A 16,331-nucleotide genomic window follows, 5' to 3' on the forward strand; every position below is an offset into this window, starting at 1 on the left:
AGTTGGAGGGTCGCTATAATCAATATATCATCCTTGAAGGGAATTATGTTGAATAGAAAAAACTAATTTTGCCAAAAAAATGTGTTTTATTATGGTAGGCCAAGGACTTTTCAATTCACCTATTATAGTAAGTAATTATAATATAGTAACATTTGATTGGTATGTATGAAAGGAGAATGAACGCTACTTATTTTACAGATGATTTGCCAAATGCATAAGGGGTGGTTAAAGCAGAATATATAAAGGAAATCATAGAATATATAGGATTTGTCAACAAAATATAGACAACTGGTAACAGAACAAAATAAGAATAAATACACTGATACCAAAATAACTTGGTAAGAAAAACAAGAACTAATCGAGAATCTAAGAAACAAGAATTAATAGTAAAAAGGTGAATATGTTCCCCAATGAAAATAAGAAACATTACTTGGAAATAAAATTGTTAATTAGGTGAATTAGCCCTCAAAATAATACTACTATATAAAAACATAGTCCGTTGTGTATTAACAACTCGAATTTGAATATGAAATTCAATAGAATTTTTTTCTCTCTATCATTTGAAGTAATGCATATGCATTCTGCTACTTTTTAAAACAGGATAGTTTAAGTTCACGAAAGTAACATTGTAACAATTTCGAGAACGACAAAAATATTTAAAAACAAGACCAAAAGAAATTATCGTGATATATATGTTGGCATATATTTACGTCCGCTGCTGTACTCTCAAAAATTGACCACTATTTTAAATGATTAATGATAATCAGATTAACCGTATAAATTACGGTTTAGTTCTGCGGATATAAACAGCGTAAAAAAAAAGAACAATAACACCAGGCGCCTGGCTTTATCTTAATCCACTGTATTATTTTGGTTTTTTTTTGTTTCGGATATACCGGTTCGAATTATTTTTGCGTTCGGCGGCTTAAAATCTCCCGTCATTAAATGACGATTTATTTAATCGAGTCCCATTTTTGTTATTGGTCGTTCTGGGATTTTTCGGTTTAATTTGGTTGATTAAATGGCGCCGCGTGAATTAAACGCCGATTAGTGAACGGAAAATTGCCATCGAAATTATTAATTATATTCTGGTCGGACGGCTGATCGTTTTTTACATCGTAACTCATCGGTGGTCTTCATTGATATATTACACAGAAGGAAAGATGTTGTGAAATTGCTTTTTTTTGGTGTTATGGTTCCAGTCATGCGATGGTCTGCCCTTATCCACTGGTTTCAAACACTCAGGTATGGACATTTTTTTTCACATTATACGTGATTCATAATACTTGAATAAATGGTGATGCTATGCCATTACACCCCAGTTATAGAGTTTGATTTAGGAAGGTTATTTTTTCTTATTATTGAGAGATGAAAGAAATTTAAGATAAAGAGAAATTTCAAATAATATATCGATATTTCGATATATCGGAGAAAAAAAAATACATTTTTTGAACTACTTTTGAGTAACATTTTTGAAAACATTTTTTTACAAAAGTTTTGTAAATTTTTTAAGAAATATCTTACCCTTAATAACATACCTTCTACGAGAATCAACGGGTTCGAATCTTGCCGAAATATGTTTGTAAATTATGTCCAGATAAATATTTAGTTGATAAAAATGAAACTTTAAAATATAACAAAAAGACATTGAAAATACCATTGTAAATCAGTTCCAAATCGAGCTTTTCTTTTTCACCGGGTTTAAATAAAAGGCTTTTTGTAGTGTGATGAAGGTTGTGCAATTTTGCTTCACATAAACAATTTTATTTCAAGAATAAGAAGTGGTAACTTCCTGAATCCTCGGAGGCGCTAGCAATACCACCAATTTGCTGATAATTTAATCTAAATGACAACTTAACATATATGCACTTGCCACCATTTGAAAATCAACATCGTCTTATGAGTGTCATGGAATTACCAACAGCCTACCAACCTCAGGATGATGTTAAAGAGATTATAGTTAGACCACATTACTCACTTGAGCAATACTGTTTCCTACAAATGTCAAAAACTGGCATGTTCCAAGATGATCATGTGCTCATACACCCAATGAAAAAAAATTGTTTGAGGAGTATCAAAATACTATTAAATACCTTCCCTGACTAGCGCTACCCCCAGATTACAACATAATTGAACCTTTATATGGAGCAAGGAGTGGGATTTCCTTTTTCAACATCATTAATGTAATTGTCAGATGTTTTGGTACATGAATGGGATAACATTCCGTTAGAATCTATTCAGACACTATATGAACCTATTGGAATGCAGCCGTTTTAAAAGGAAATAATGGTTCGTCAACTTACTAATTGGTAAACATTGTTTATATATCAGATATTTTGTCCACCTCCTACACCTAAATTGCAAGAAGTAGTTTAAACAGTAAAAATTAGTTATGATTAACAGCTTTTAGGCTATTCAAAATAACAGTGAACTCACGTCATCATAATGTTTAATGTATTGCCTGCCGCAATTTGTAAATTGGTTTTAGAAATTACTATCTGAAAAATCCTTCAAAATATTAAATTACTTGTTATAAATCGGAAAACGTTGTTTAAAGCTTTGCTTGTTTCGATAAAATTCAAGTCGCTGCAGTTTTTATTTTTGCAGCTGCACTACATTTAGGATAGACCCTGAAATATAAGTATGAAAAATTGAAAATTATAATCTTGGATTCAAGATCAGTTTTTTGATTCATAATATATTAATAATCATTAATATATTATCATTAATATATATATATATATATATATATATATATATATATATATATATATATATATATATATATATATATATATATATATATATTAATTAGGAATATTCTAAATCAACTCCATAAACATCATAACACCATTTCTATCACCCTATAAACATTATCATCTCTATCCAGATTGGGAGGAACTGTCTTATAAGGAACAAAGTATATTTTAGCTCTAGTAAAATAAGAAGTATGATATGTTCTATTTCAAATTGTGAGTTGCAATACTTCAATACTCAATACCATTCATCCTCTCTCTTTATGTTTGATTCTTCTTCCTAAGACTTCAAAAAACCTTATGTTCTCTTATACATTATATGCATTTGGTTCTGTAGGTGCATAATAATTAATTATCGAACTCCTTGCTACTCAAATATCAATGCTGTTATTGCAACCTGCAAATAGTCAAAACAGAACTGGATATAGGCTATATAGGCTAAAATATTGGGAAAAGAAATAGAAAAATCGGTAGGAGCTTTAATATTAATAAAAAATTATAGAATAAAATATCTTAAACATATTGAATATTATACTAAAAAAATATGGAATCATAATGTATAAAAGCAAAACGAGTCATGGAGATGGAAGAGACAGAAGTAATAAATGTCCAAATTAAGGGTGTAACAAGTAAATACATTTAAATATCTGGGTATAAAAATTAAAATCAATTGAATATAGATGAAGGAAATGAATGTTCGAATTGGAAGAAATATAAATTTGTACCTTGCTATAAATTGTAGATTCATTCATTTGATTAAAAATGCCGAAGTCAGAGAGAACATTTTCCGTCTCATTTCGTCAATTATTTCAGAGGAAACTCTTGAAAGTCTGAAAAGTATCCATAGAAAGCTCAGATATATGTAGCTCTTTGAGGAATGTAGAACATCCTTTCATACACTCTTGGGTAATATAGGATTTAAATGGTGTTAAGATAACCTACAAAGAGATCTAATGGAAACTCTAGATATTATTTTTAAAATAATACAATTTTTAAAAGCATAGCAAGATGATCATGAAAATAGTGTTAAGACAAGAAAAGTTGATGGAAAAAAGGTAAACATCGGAATAAAAATTAATTAGGTCATAACATTTATTAATAATTCATTGCAGATATATTGCTCCTTATGCTGGAAACAGGAATGGTTGATAACACCTTCTGGCACATTGAAGAAATTGACATATAATGGAATCTTGAACAAATATTAGATACATCTGAAAATAGCAGCTTAGTTGTTCACTTGAATGAAACTTTCTGAATATGGGATTATGATTCAATGCTGACAATTTCCAAGACAGGGTGATGAGAGTGGAAACAACTATAGGTGAGTATATAATTAATATTCGATAACTGTAGGAAACAGGCAGTAACAAAAAAACTATGGAGAAATACAATAATATCGAAATGACTTTACAAGGTAACACTATACCAAAGAAAGTAAGAACTAAGCGTAAAAGGCAAAAATGATCTCTAATGAAAGTAAAATACATTACTTAATTATGTGAATTGTGCCTCTAAGGGATTTATTACTTGGATATACAACTGTTAATTAGGTGGATTAGGTCTCCAAGGGATATTACTAAATAAAAAAATGCGCCTGGAACTCTAACTCAAGGTGGTATGAAAAATATTAATTATGTTTTTAAGTTCTTCAATAATATATGCATTAAATGAACCATAATGTTAAAATGAATTTTGTTGTATGTCGAAGCCGAAATGAACTAAAACTTAGAGTTGATGTGGCAACATTGCAACATTTTGACGTCATCAATTCAGATAACGCGAGTACATTGTTTTATTTGTCGGTCTATGTATAGATTTAGATCAAGCATTAATCGAAAGAATAAAACAAACTATGACACGGAGATACAAAAACGCGCTCGTTCTTTAGTTTGGAAAAAGTCCCCGAAATCGGAAAAGCGCCACAACACCGAAATGTTCTGTGTTAATGTCCTATACAGGATCCCGCATTCACCCACCCACGACCCGTCGTAAATCTTCCTGTCGCGGCTCAAACAAACCGAACAAAAGGAAAAATTCAATCACTAACGACAAGTCCACCGAGTCTATCCTGCCGCCATAAAACGACACTTAGGTGAACTCCTGGGGGACGGAATCGAAAAAAGGCGTAGCAGGATTGTCGCATTATCGCCCCCATCAACCGAAGATTGAACGATCGCCGTGAGTCCGAACTTTTTTTTCGCTTCTTCCCCCTCCGCTACAATCCCCCTCCTCCCTCCCGAACGCCGGAGCGGAATTATGACCGGTAATGAATTCGACCGGAAATATATCAATTTGAAATTATGTCGTCAAAAGAAGGGTACCCTGATTTTCCTTACCGAACATTAAATTTAATAAAGGATGTGAAAATAGCTGGTGATTAGCTTTCAACTTTGGCCCTTATCAGGAGTTGTTTGTTCCCTATTTTTATTTGGTTCATATATAGGATGAACTATCTGTTCTATATATATATATATATATATATATATATATATATATATATATATATATATATCAGGCTTTACCGAAAATCTAAAAACAATTAGGAATATTCTAAATCAATTCCATAATAATTAATTATCGACCCCCTTGCTGGTATTCTTTCTACTCAAATATCAATGCTGTTATTGCAACTTGCGAATAGTCAAAACAGGACTGCATATAGGCTATAAAAATACGAGGAAAAGAAATAGAAAAATCGGTAGGAGCTTTAATATTAATAATAAATGATAGAATAAAATGTCTTAAACATATGGAATATTATACTAAAAGAATACGGAATCATAATGTATAAAAGCAAAACGAGTCATGTAGATGGAAGAGACAGAAGTAATAAATGTCCAAATTAAGGATGTAACAAGTAAATGCATTTAAATATCTGGATATAAAAATTAAAATTAATTGAATACAGATGAAGGAAATGAATGCCCGAATTGGAAAAACTCTAAATTTGTACCTTGCTATAAATGGTACATTCATTAACGAAAGGGAACGTTAAGATACAAGCAGTAGAACTGAAGAACCCCCGAAGAGCTTGGTGTTTAATAAAGATAGATAGAATAAGAAGTAAATTAATAAGAAAATACCTCAATATTGAATCCGTGGAAGAGAGAAGGAAAAACTGTATAATGATTTAAGAAAACTAGGGATGAATGTAACAGTTAATTTCTTTAAAAAAGAGAAAACAATCCGGCAGAAGCACGTATTCTTAGTAGGGATAAAAAACAGACGGAATTTATATATGATATCTATATTTATTTTAGAGTTCCATCTTTATACTTAAATTGTTATTAGGTACCGTTTTGCTGATGTGTAAACAATTTAATGGTGTATATTATAGAGACAGGATAGAAATAATTTTTTTACCCTTTCTCATAATTAATTTAAAAAAAATGTGGCTAAACGTCATTGACTATTGTTGGGACCTTATACAATACCCCATGAATAAATATATACGAGCATTGGTTTAGATATTTTAAAAGTGGTAATTTCGATAACTCCATTGTCGACAAAGATGGACAAAAAATGTAATCAAACCTTCCATCAATAAAAATATTTAATATTTAAGACGCAATGGTATTTTTGAGAGTACGAATCTTCTCAGGGTTAACCTAGTCGCTGAAAATAAATCAACCAGTCCTCGGATAAATGGAAATGAGTTTTATCTTCATTGAATGCGGCAATTAATTAGCAAACAAACCAACTTCCTCTCGCGGACTGGTCTATAAGTTTTGCCGATAGATATCAAAACGACTGCAGAATCGTGATTTTCTGCTGGAATAGTTGTAGCCTCGACTAAATTAACGACTATTTGTAATGAAAGGCGCTGATAGACAGAAAATAAATAGAGAGAGAACGAAAAAATCATACACTTCAAATAAGGAGTTTGCTATTTCACTTAGCAACGAAACATCATAAATAAGAGCATTTAATGAAAAATAACAATACTAATAAAATATATATAAAAAAGGAAATCACTAAAAATTTAAAAAATATCAAACTTAGATTTTTGAAAAAAATATCTACGTAATAATCGTTTTAATAAGTAAATAGAAATAACGAAAAACCTTATTTAACCTATTTACTACACGTATTTTATATTCAACTATATACACAAAATTTAGCTTAATACCTACCAAAACCTATTTATCTATTTACAATAGTATATTAAGTATTACCAACTGACTACTATGAAGTCGGTTGAAAATTAGTTATCTATTCAATTTGTTCTAATATAGTTTTCTAATAAATTTAAAAAATAATATGGGAGTTGCCTTTTATATACTTCAACAATCATTAGTTAATAAAGTGGATATGTGGTGTATTTCAAATATCTGTTCAGCAAACTGAAGTAACTCAATTTCTCAGCTGGGAACCATTCTAATTTGAGAAGAAGATCGAAACTTTGAAAACTATCCGCAAATTACTCTAATTTAAAATATCTGAAGTCGAAGAAATCGCTTCTAACGTTGGTTATAACAATGGATAGAAGTTCTAGTCTTATCTTTGCAATACATCAAGATGTACAGCCATCAAATATGATATGAAGTAGGTGAGTGTTAAATAGTATCCATGGACTATTGCAATTTGAAAATACGAAAGTTCGGAAAACGACTCCATAATTGGGATTACATGGATATTTATATAGAGCGTGTATGCTGTATGTATATAATACTGATACAAAATTGATAATATTTCAGGATTTAGTTGTTTATAATTTAACATCACATACAAAGTTTACAGTACTTAAATAACAGCTTTCTTTGTTGAACTTAAGACACTTATTCGCATACCTAATGACTTCATGTAGTCAACCAAGGACCGTAATTAAATGACAATGTATTGGTATCGAGTAATTTCTGGTTGCAGAGTTACAAATTGACTGAAAACAAAAAGAAAATTTCACTCAATGAAAAATCAAAGGTCGAGGTTGGTCAGTATTTGATTTGCTGGTAATTAAAATACATAATTGACATACCAACAGGAAGTTGGTATTCGTAGTTAAGTTTCTTCTCAAAAATGTCACTGAAAATTGATATTCCAAATACTTATGACTTCAAAATATATTTGAAACTACTCAGAAATATCTGCAGAAATTAATGCTCGATATCATTCGTAAGCAAAATAGCGACTGTTAAATACGTTAATCTTTAAAGTTAACAATCACTATACCTGTAGTCAAATTGTCAAGTATTTTGTCATTTGTTATTTTCATACTTAAACGGTGATTTTTACGAGACTTTTGCGTATTAATTAAGTTTATAAACCAATGTTACGATAGATAATTAAATTTATTTCACGTGTACCTCTACGCTGCTGGATGAGGGTGGCGATGGAGTGAATCAAGTGATTGCTGTAACTTTAACTGGATCTGTACACAATTTTAACTGGAGGAAAATAGTGTGATTGGTGATAGCGTCCTTGACACTCCGGACTTGAATCTCCGGACAATTTGTTTAAAGTAAAATTAAATTATTTTCCTTGTCGGATTGTACACTCTTGCCTAAGACAATCACAAATTTTAAACAATCAGAAACTTAAATTTACGACCATGCCCCAGCAGGATTTGAACCCGCGGCTGTCGCAACAGTAGGAGGACCGTCCTATCGCCTTTACCATTGCGCCACCAAGCCGGTTCGAAGATATTGCTAAGAAACGTAGTTTGTTTCCGACTGTTTATTAGACTCGACAGTTTCAATCAGAATAATCACAAATATTAAGCAGCTATTTGAAATTTGTCGACAGAAAAGCAAAGTGCCAAAATAACGTTTGTCGGTTTATAACCTCGTGTTCTCATGGTTTGAAGAATTGTGCAGACATTTGACAACGGAACGACTTTTTCAGGATGATTTGGTTACTTGTTCGAACGTAGCAGACTGCATTGTTATCACTTTTTAAGTGGAATAAAATGAGAAGGAAAATATTGTCTAGTATGAAAACGAATTTACAAATTGCAATACATTATACATCACGGTAATGTCTTTTTTCACATACGATAAAATCGATCAATTAATCCATTAATTTTTAATGACGTTTTAGAATTCGATGATACATTCACATCTCATTATTTCGACCGTCAAAAAAAAATTAAACTGCAAACGTACAATCGTAACGAATAATCTGCACAAAGGTAAAAAGGGACAAAAAAAGCACGCATGTTTTCACATGGAGCTTAATGAAGACAAGCGACGCTAAGTGTCCATTAACAACGAAATGAAAGCGTTTAATTCGGTTTTCAGTTTGGGCCTATATCGTTCGTGATTGCTACGCCATTTTTGGAGAGGAACAGTTGTGATTCGATTTGTTCTCTTTAATGAGGAACAGTTCCGAGGCGACGTTCACGCGACCCAACAAACGTTACAAATCGGATATCGAGCCCCGGTCAGATGAGCGGCGCTATAATAATATTTGCTTTCTGTTTTAGTATTGTTTCGCATTTGAATTGGTAATTTATTGTATACAATAACTGCGTCGGATCGTTTGCCGTATCGGTTTTCGAACTGGCTAGGCCACGGACCAGGAAACCAGATCATTTTTACTTACGCAACGATTAAACAAGTGATGTTTTCAAACAAAATTGACTGCGTATTAATTAAAATTCAACAAGAAAAAAATGTGTTGCTTTTTCGGAAAATCAGAACTATAATAAAAAATGGTGTCATGGTTCAATGAAGAGGACTTGAAAAAATCTTCAACTATAGTCTGGAGAAAAAAATATTACTGGACAATATACAAAGAGTAATAACACATACTGTTGGTTAGTTATTAAAATCATATAGAATCCCAGAAATTGTATTTGTAAGAGCAATGATAAGGTAATTTTTTGTCTCATAAGTTTTATTTTATAATATTACAACGTAGAGTAGAGCAGAGTTTTAAAACAAAACTTTTAATTTGCGTTAAAACTTATCTATTAAGAGGATATTCAAGTTCAGCGTTTCTTAACTTTTTTAAGTCCGCTTGGTTGTCGCAGTAAAGGCGGCGGAATGGGCCTCCTGCTGTTGCTATAGTCCCGGGTTCAAATCCTACTTGGGAATGGTCGTAAATTCATGTTTGTGATTGTTTAAAAATTGTGATTGTCCTTAAGCAAGAGTGCAAAATCCGACAAAGGAGACAATCCCAGTCACGCCAGTAATTAGGCTGAGCAAGACCAGATGTCTTCTAGGTTTTTTCCTTTGGGCCTGACTTACCAGCTGAAAAGGTTTCTTTGCTGATGTTAACTCAATTTATAAGAGATTTTGGGGTATGAGAAAGTTTGGCCGTATGAAGAACCGCTTTCGGGGGGATAGTCTTCGGGGTTACCTGATTGGGAAGGGCTCTGACAGGGATCTGAATTGTTGAAGAGAGCTGAGGTTGCATAGAATTTCTTGTATAAGGAGAAAACGAACCGTCTTATTTCTGGTGTGTCAATTTCCCGATGAATTTGGGTATTTCTGACAAACTATGGCGCGTTCAGAGTTTGCCTGAGAAGTTTATTTTGCATTATCTGAAGCTTTTCCACTAGTTCCGGCCTTATAAACCGATACCAAGTGTTAGATCCATATAACATGATGGGTCTGATAAGCAGTTTGTAAAGCAGAATTTTAATCATCGGAGACAATTTACTCTTTCTGCAGATGAGAGGGTTAAGCACTGTGGCGACACCGTAGCCTTTGGAGATTGTTTTATTTATCTATGATGACCATAGAAATGTGCGGTCAAAGATGAGGCCGAGATATGTGGCTTTTTGTCGCCACGGGATTGAGAGTTTTCCACTCTCAGCTGGTAAGTACAGATATCTCTATGATTGTGAAAGATTATGGCCTGGATTTTTTGGGGGTTGATTTGCAACCTCCATAAATTCAACCAGCGGCATTTAATTGAATTTGAAGTTTTCTCTGAGCAGCATCTACAGAACGGGAACTGGTGAAGAAAGCTGTGTCATCCGCGTATTGGGCGGTTTTCACGTCTTTCTTCATTGAGATGTCTGACATGAAGAGGTTGAATAATGCTGGGGCTAATGGGGAACCTTGGGGGACTCCTGCTTTGACTGATTTAGGACTGCAGAGTGTATTACCGATCTTTATTTGAAAGGACCTATCCGACAAAAAGGAACGCAGTAAAATTATCAGGTCTTCGGGTAAACCTGCTTCGATGGCTTTGTATATTAGGCCGTCGTGCCATACTTTGTCAAACGTTTTTGTTAGGTCTAAAAAGACCGCGCAGCGCTTGTGCTTTTTCTTCACGGCGAAGTGAATTTCTGCGACCAATCTAATGGTCTGATGTGCACATGAATGTTTGGCTCTGAACCCGTGTTGTTTATCTGGTGTGATATGGTTCTGATCAGTGCACCGGTTGAGTGCAAAAAGGATCGGTCTTTCAGCAATCTTGGATATTGAACTAAGCAGGCTGATGGGCCTGTAGTCTGAAGGCAAAGAATCTGCTGCTCTTTTTTCGGAATCACGACTATGTGTGCATATTTCCAAATTTTTGAGAAGTTTTGCAGCCGCATGATGGAATTTATGATGTTGGTTAATTCTGAGAGCTGTTTGTGTGGGAGCTTTTTGAGTTGGAATACTGAAATTTCATCGTATCCAGGTGCCGTTTTGGGTTTAAGATTGGTGATGATTTTTGTGTTTTTGGTGAAACTAGATTGTTTTTGGAGGTAGTTTGGAGGCGATATTTTCCCTAGATTGTTGGCCTCTCTGATGACTTTTTTGTTTCGTGTGGCACCACTTCCCTTTTTAAAAGGTAGGCATTCCATTTGTTTTTCGAACGATTCGGCCAGGAGCTCGGCTATTTCGCTGTCTGAGACTGCGAAGTTACCTGACCCTTCAGAATTCAGGGAGTAATGTCTTTTTTGACTTTACCCGCTAGACCTTTTGAGATTCTCCAGATGTCTGCGGGCGCGTCAAGTCTTTGATTGAAGAGAAGTGAGTCCCACTTCTCTTCTGTCCAGACTTTGATTGTCTCTTACACGAGCTCTTCTGTGGAGTCTGTTCTTATGGCGAATTAATTCCCTAATATTTGGCGGCAATGCTGTGTTATAATTGCCTTGCGAAATTGGAATTGTGACCGTTGCCTGTTTGTGAGCAATTTGAATATCATTTGTGAGCTTGGTAATTGCTTCCTCGATTTGTTCGCTGTTGTATATTTTGGGGATTGGACCTTTTTTCAGTAGGATCTCTTGAAAAAGTTTCCAGTCGGTTTTTCGAGATTGTTTTCCATACGGAGTTTCGATCATACGGGAGTCCCACCGTTAGAGTAATCGAGCGGTGATCGGAATCCATTTCATCGAGAACTCGTACGTCAACGGGGTTTTGTGTGTTTTGGATTAAGAACAAATCACTTGTTGATGGAAGTGTGTGCAGGTTGTAGTAGTGTGTCGGTTCTGCTAGGATTATCAGTCCTAGACCCAGATCCGAGCTCAGTCGGTCGATATCAACCCCTGCCTGATTTGTTCGAAGGCTGCCCCACGAAGGGTGGTGGGCGTTGAAGTCGCCGCCAGTAATTTTGGCTACGTCTCCGTCGAACACGTCTCCTGAATTCGGAGGGGTCGTATTCCGTGCATTTCCGATACATAGTAGTGACTTTGACTGGCCTGTCTGATAGAACAATTGAGATGGAGGTTGATTCAAAACTGTTCGTATGTTGTGACGGTAATAAGAAGTGACGGATTCCATTTTTAATTAAGATTGCGGTTTCACCACCATCGCCAGTGGTTCTATCGTTTCTCTAAAGGAGGCTTTAAAATATATATTTTTTTCCTTCTAGAATTATTCTATTACTTTAATTATTTTATTAATAATTTAATTTTAATTATTACTTTAATTACAACCGATTTAACAAATTGTCAAGAAAATCATAATTTTCAGATCGATTGTTGTCAACAAAAAATAGTTAGAAATCCTTATATTATTAATAATCGCACACAAACTAATTCAACAGTTTATTTTAAATATCACGAACACAAATCGTACGTAATGTTTTAGTTTGTTTGTTATTTAATTACACAGGGGATACACATATTAGAGACCAGATAACCATCATTCGTTCTTGGAACTAACAAACAAATTTACCCAGATAAAGTTCAATATATCTCGGCGCTTATTCTTTTCACTATGCTCCCCAGCTAACATTTAACATTCTGCCCGTGTATACCTCCCTTTCCGTATAAATGGTTCACCTAAATCCAAGAACCGTAATTGAATTAGAATTCTCTGTTTAAGGGAGAGAGACGGAGAGGAAGAGGGAATGGGAAGAAGCGCGGTATTATACTAGATTCCTATACAATTAAAAGTAGACGTGTTGAATTTCATACGCCTTAACGAACATAAAACAATTGGTATGCGAGCTATTTAAATTTTTCAGTGATTACCGTTATCTTATTGCGAATCTTTTTCAATTTTCTTTTGTTCTACATCAAATAATCTGAGTTCTAATTATAAGATTGAAAGCAAAGCAAATTTTAGGGGTGTTTCTTTTTCTTTTGAGTATTGATTCAGGAAATCGAAATGAACAATAACATTGAAATAATGATTTGCAAATACCGTTAAATTTTTGTAATTAAATTGCCTTTTGTTTTTTTTTGAAAACTAATGTTGAAATGTTAAAAAGGTCGTAAATATACTATAGTTACGTATAGTTACTAAGTTTTCTCATTATTCTGTCAGCATCTAAGCTCTATGTCTGCAGTAATGGGTTGAATATGAATGTGGAATAAAATGAAGTTCAACGATGAGTATATATCAAGTTCTGTCGTTGAAATATATTGGAAATCATTTGTTTGGATATACTACTCTTGACGTGAAATGATTGATATTACTACAAGGTTATTTGATGTTATGGTTATTTTGGGGTTTGTTCGATACTGATTCTTTATTCTTAAAACGTTCTAGATATCAGCACATTCTTTGCACATTCAAATTTTCTGGCATTTTCTGTTTTCTCCTAGTGAAAGATGACATTATAATGTTTAGAAGTCAATATTCGCTTGAATATTTTAGATAGATTTGAGCTAATAGGCTTTCAGGACATGTGATAATGCTGAAAATTCGTGAGAAAAGGTTATGAGAGCGGAAACAACTAAAGGTATGCACATAATTAATAGATTATAACTGTAGAAAATTGTATTGTAGGGCGTAAAAGATTTGTGGGTACAGATATGATTATAAATGTTCAGAATTAAACATGAGCATTAGGTTAGAATGTATGAGGAGAGAATGAATACTAACTGTCTGGTAGATATGGTAAATGCATTAGGCAGAATTCAGTAATTAATTTTATCAAAAATTGTGTACATACGTAGTAGTAGCTGAAATAAAAAAATACAGTGATATCAAGATGACTTGTCAAGTAAATATATCATCGAAAGAAACAAGAACTAAACGTAAAAAGGTAAATATGTTCTCGAATTAAAGTAAAATATATTACTTTGATATATTAGGTGGACTAGGTCTCCAGGGGGACACCATTATATAAAATTATGCGCCTAGAAGTCTACCTCCTCGGTGGTGTGGAAAAGTGTTCTCTCTATGTAAATAAAATAAAACAACTCAAACCTACAAACTATTATACCTATTATGTTCTTAATTGCTGTTTTAAGTCCTTCGGTAATATATGCATTAGATATACTATAATGTTAAAATAAATTAGATTTGATAACAGGACTTTTGTTTAATTATTTTATTTAGATTAGTGTGGCAACATTGTGGCGTCTTGACGTCACAAATTTCGATGACGCATATACAAATAAATTTTAAATATATTATATGTTGCTTTATGTGTATGTTGCTCTTAACTTTAGCTTAAGTAGACTAACTTCAGAAATACATACTGTTTTATTTATCCTGCACTCGTTCTGCTTATGCATTGGTACAAGAACAGCAGTAATAAATTAATTTTAAATTAAAATTTTACTAGGCTGTATTAAAATTTTTTTTTTACTAAATAAGAAATTTTGTTCGTTTAAAATAAATACCTATTTGTTATAAAAAGACGCTTGGAGACCTGCCTGTAGACTCAACTTGTGTTTAAGATGATAATATAAGATATATAAGATATTCTTCCTTTTATTACTAATTATTACCCAAACATTTTGTAATAACCTCGTAGAGGTAAATGCGTGTGGTCTCACCCTATATGGTATATTTGTGCTAATTATATTCAAGCATAAGAAATAATAATTTTATTAAGTTATTACAGCTATTACGTGCAGCGTTTGCGATGTTTTCTATCGTTGTTCATCCGTCCGAACAACTTTATGTCCTTATCTGTAATTCAAATCTCAGACGACACACTATCCAGCCATTATACTTGTCGCATAAAATTATAATAATTCTTTTAAGATTTTCTTCAGTTTTTCCTTTTTCGAAATCCTTTCGCGATATATTAACTTGGGGTTTATTACGAAATATATTTGAGTTTACACTTAAGTTGGTTTATGGCTTGTTTTATTGTCATAAAGTGCTGTTATTAGTGCTCACTGCTACGAATAAAAATAATTTAGTATTGACAGTTGCTGTGGTAGGGTAGAATACAATGTAAGATGGCCATAACAGGCTGAAGATGTCTTGTTATTTGTCTTGTTACTCGCATAGCCCTGTAACTTTATTGGATTTATTGAAGCTTTCTTACTATATTTCACTGAGCTTCTATAATTATATCTTTGATAGTATAATGTGATTTTTGCTCTGATTTATATCTATGAAGAGCTTCGCAAAATGGAAAAACGAAAAAAAAAGGACTAGGGGCATGACAACATTGCCTCACAATTCGAGATGCGTTTGTGTCAATTTGGACATTGTGCTAAATTACAGCAGCTTAATTAAATCACTTTAATCGAAATTTTAATTACTCATTGGTTGTTTTCAAATACAAAATCGAGAGTTTGTGCGAACTATCATCGGATCACACTCCAATATTGTTAACACTAGGCGCGACAATTCTGTAAAAAGCAAATAAGCCTAATATTACTGAGACAAATTTACTAACTGGGACACGTTTAGATTTATAATGCAGGAATAAATCAGTTTAAACGTAAGACTCAAAAATATAGACGATCTAGAACTGCAAACCCAAAATAGAATTGAACAAATTCGGTCTGCCGCAAAAGCAGCTACCCCGACAGCAAGAAAGAAATCAGAATATCAGCTAATAAAGGTGAAAGAAAGACGAAAAGCTAGAAGAGTATGGTACAGAATCAGAAACGGTGTATTCAAAATGATATGTTATAGAATTAGTAGTCAGACAAATCAGAAGATTAAATAATCTAAACAGAGTTACTTCGAAAAATATTTAAGTAAATTCAGCCGGTAAGCCGATAAAGATTACTTGCTATGGAAAGCAACTCGGAGATTTAAAAGACCAATTGTTAGAGTACCGTCTATTAAAAATGATCAAAATGAATGGGTTCGACGCAACGATGATAAAGCTGAATTATTCGCAGGACATTTAGCTAACGTATTCTAACCGAATAATATAGAATCTACAATAAACGTGTTTATAATAATCTCAATTCTAAAAAGGCTCCCGAAATTGTTGAAATTTCACCTAGATTATATTTAGTGCCTGTTTGAGAGTGAACCATGTTGAGAG

At 33.1% G+C, this 16,331-nt stretch overlaps 1 protein-coding gene and 1 long non-coding RNA gene across 26 annotated transcripts in view; one reads left to right on the plus strand and one right to left on the minus strand.

Moving 5' to 3' along the window:
* Positions 1–16,331, minus strand: part of LOC143191543 (uncharacterized) — a 544,206-nt gene that overhangs the window by 64,887 nt on the left and 462,988 nt on the right. The gene's annotated exons all lie outside the window — the stretch shown is intronic.
* Positions 830–14,401, plus strand: LOC143191640 (uncharacterized). Its single transcript, XR_013004578.1, has 5 exons — positions 830–1,245; positions 3,570–3,811; positions 3,869–4,235; positions 13,690–14,132; positions 14,182–14,401. It is a non-coding gene; the product is annotated as an uncharacterized LOC143191640 (long non-coding RNA).

This window comes from Rhynchophorus ferrugineus, unplaced genomic scaffold (assembly GCF_030347505.1).
Source record: "Rhynchophorus ferrugineus isolate W39M unplaced genomic scaffold, kcgeb_rfMv2 rfM1, whole genome shotgun sequence".
In the NCBI taxonomy this organism is placed as follows: domain Eukaryota; kingdom Metazoa; phylum Arthropoda; class Insecta; order Coleoptera; family Curculionidae; genus Rhynchophorus; species Rhynchophorus ferrugineus.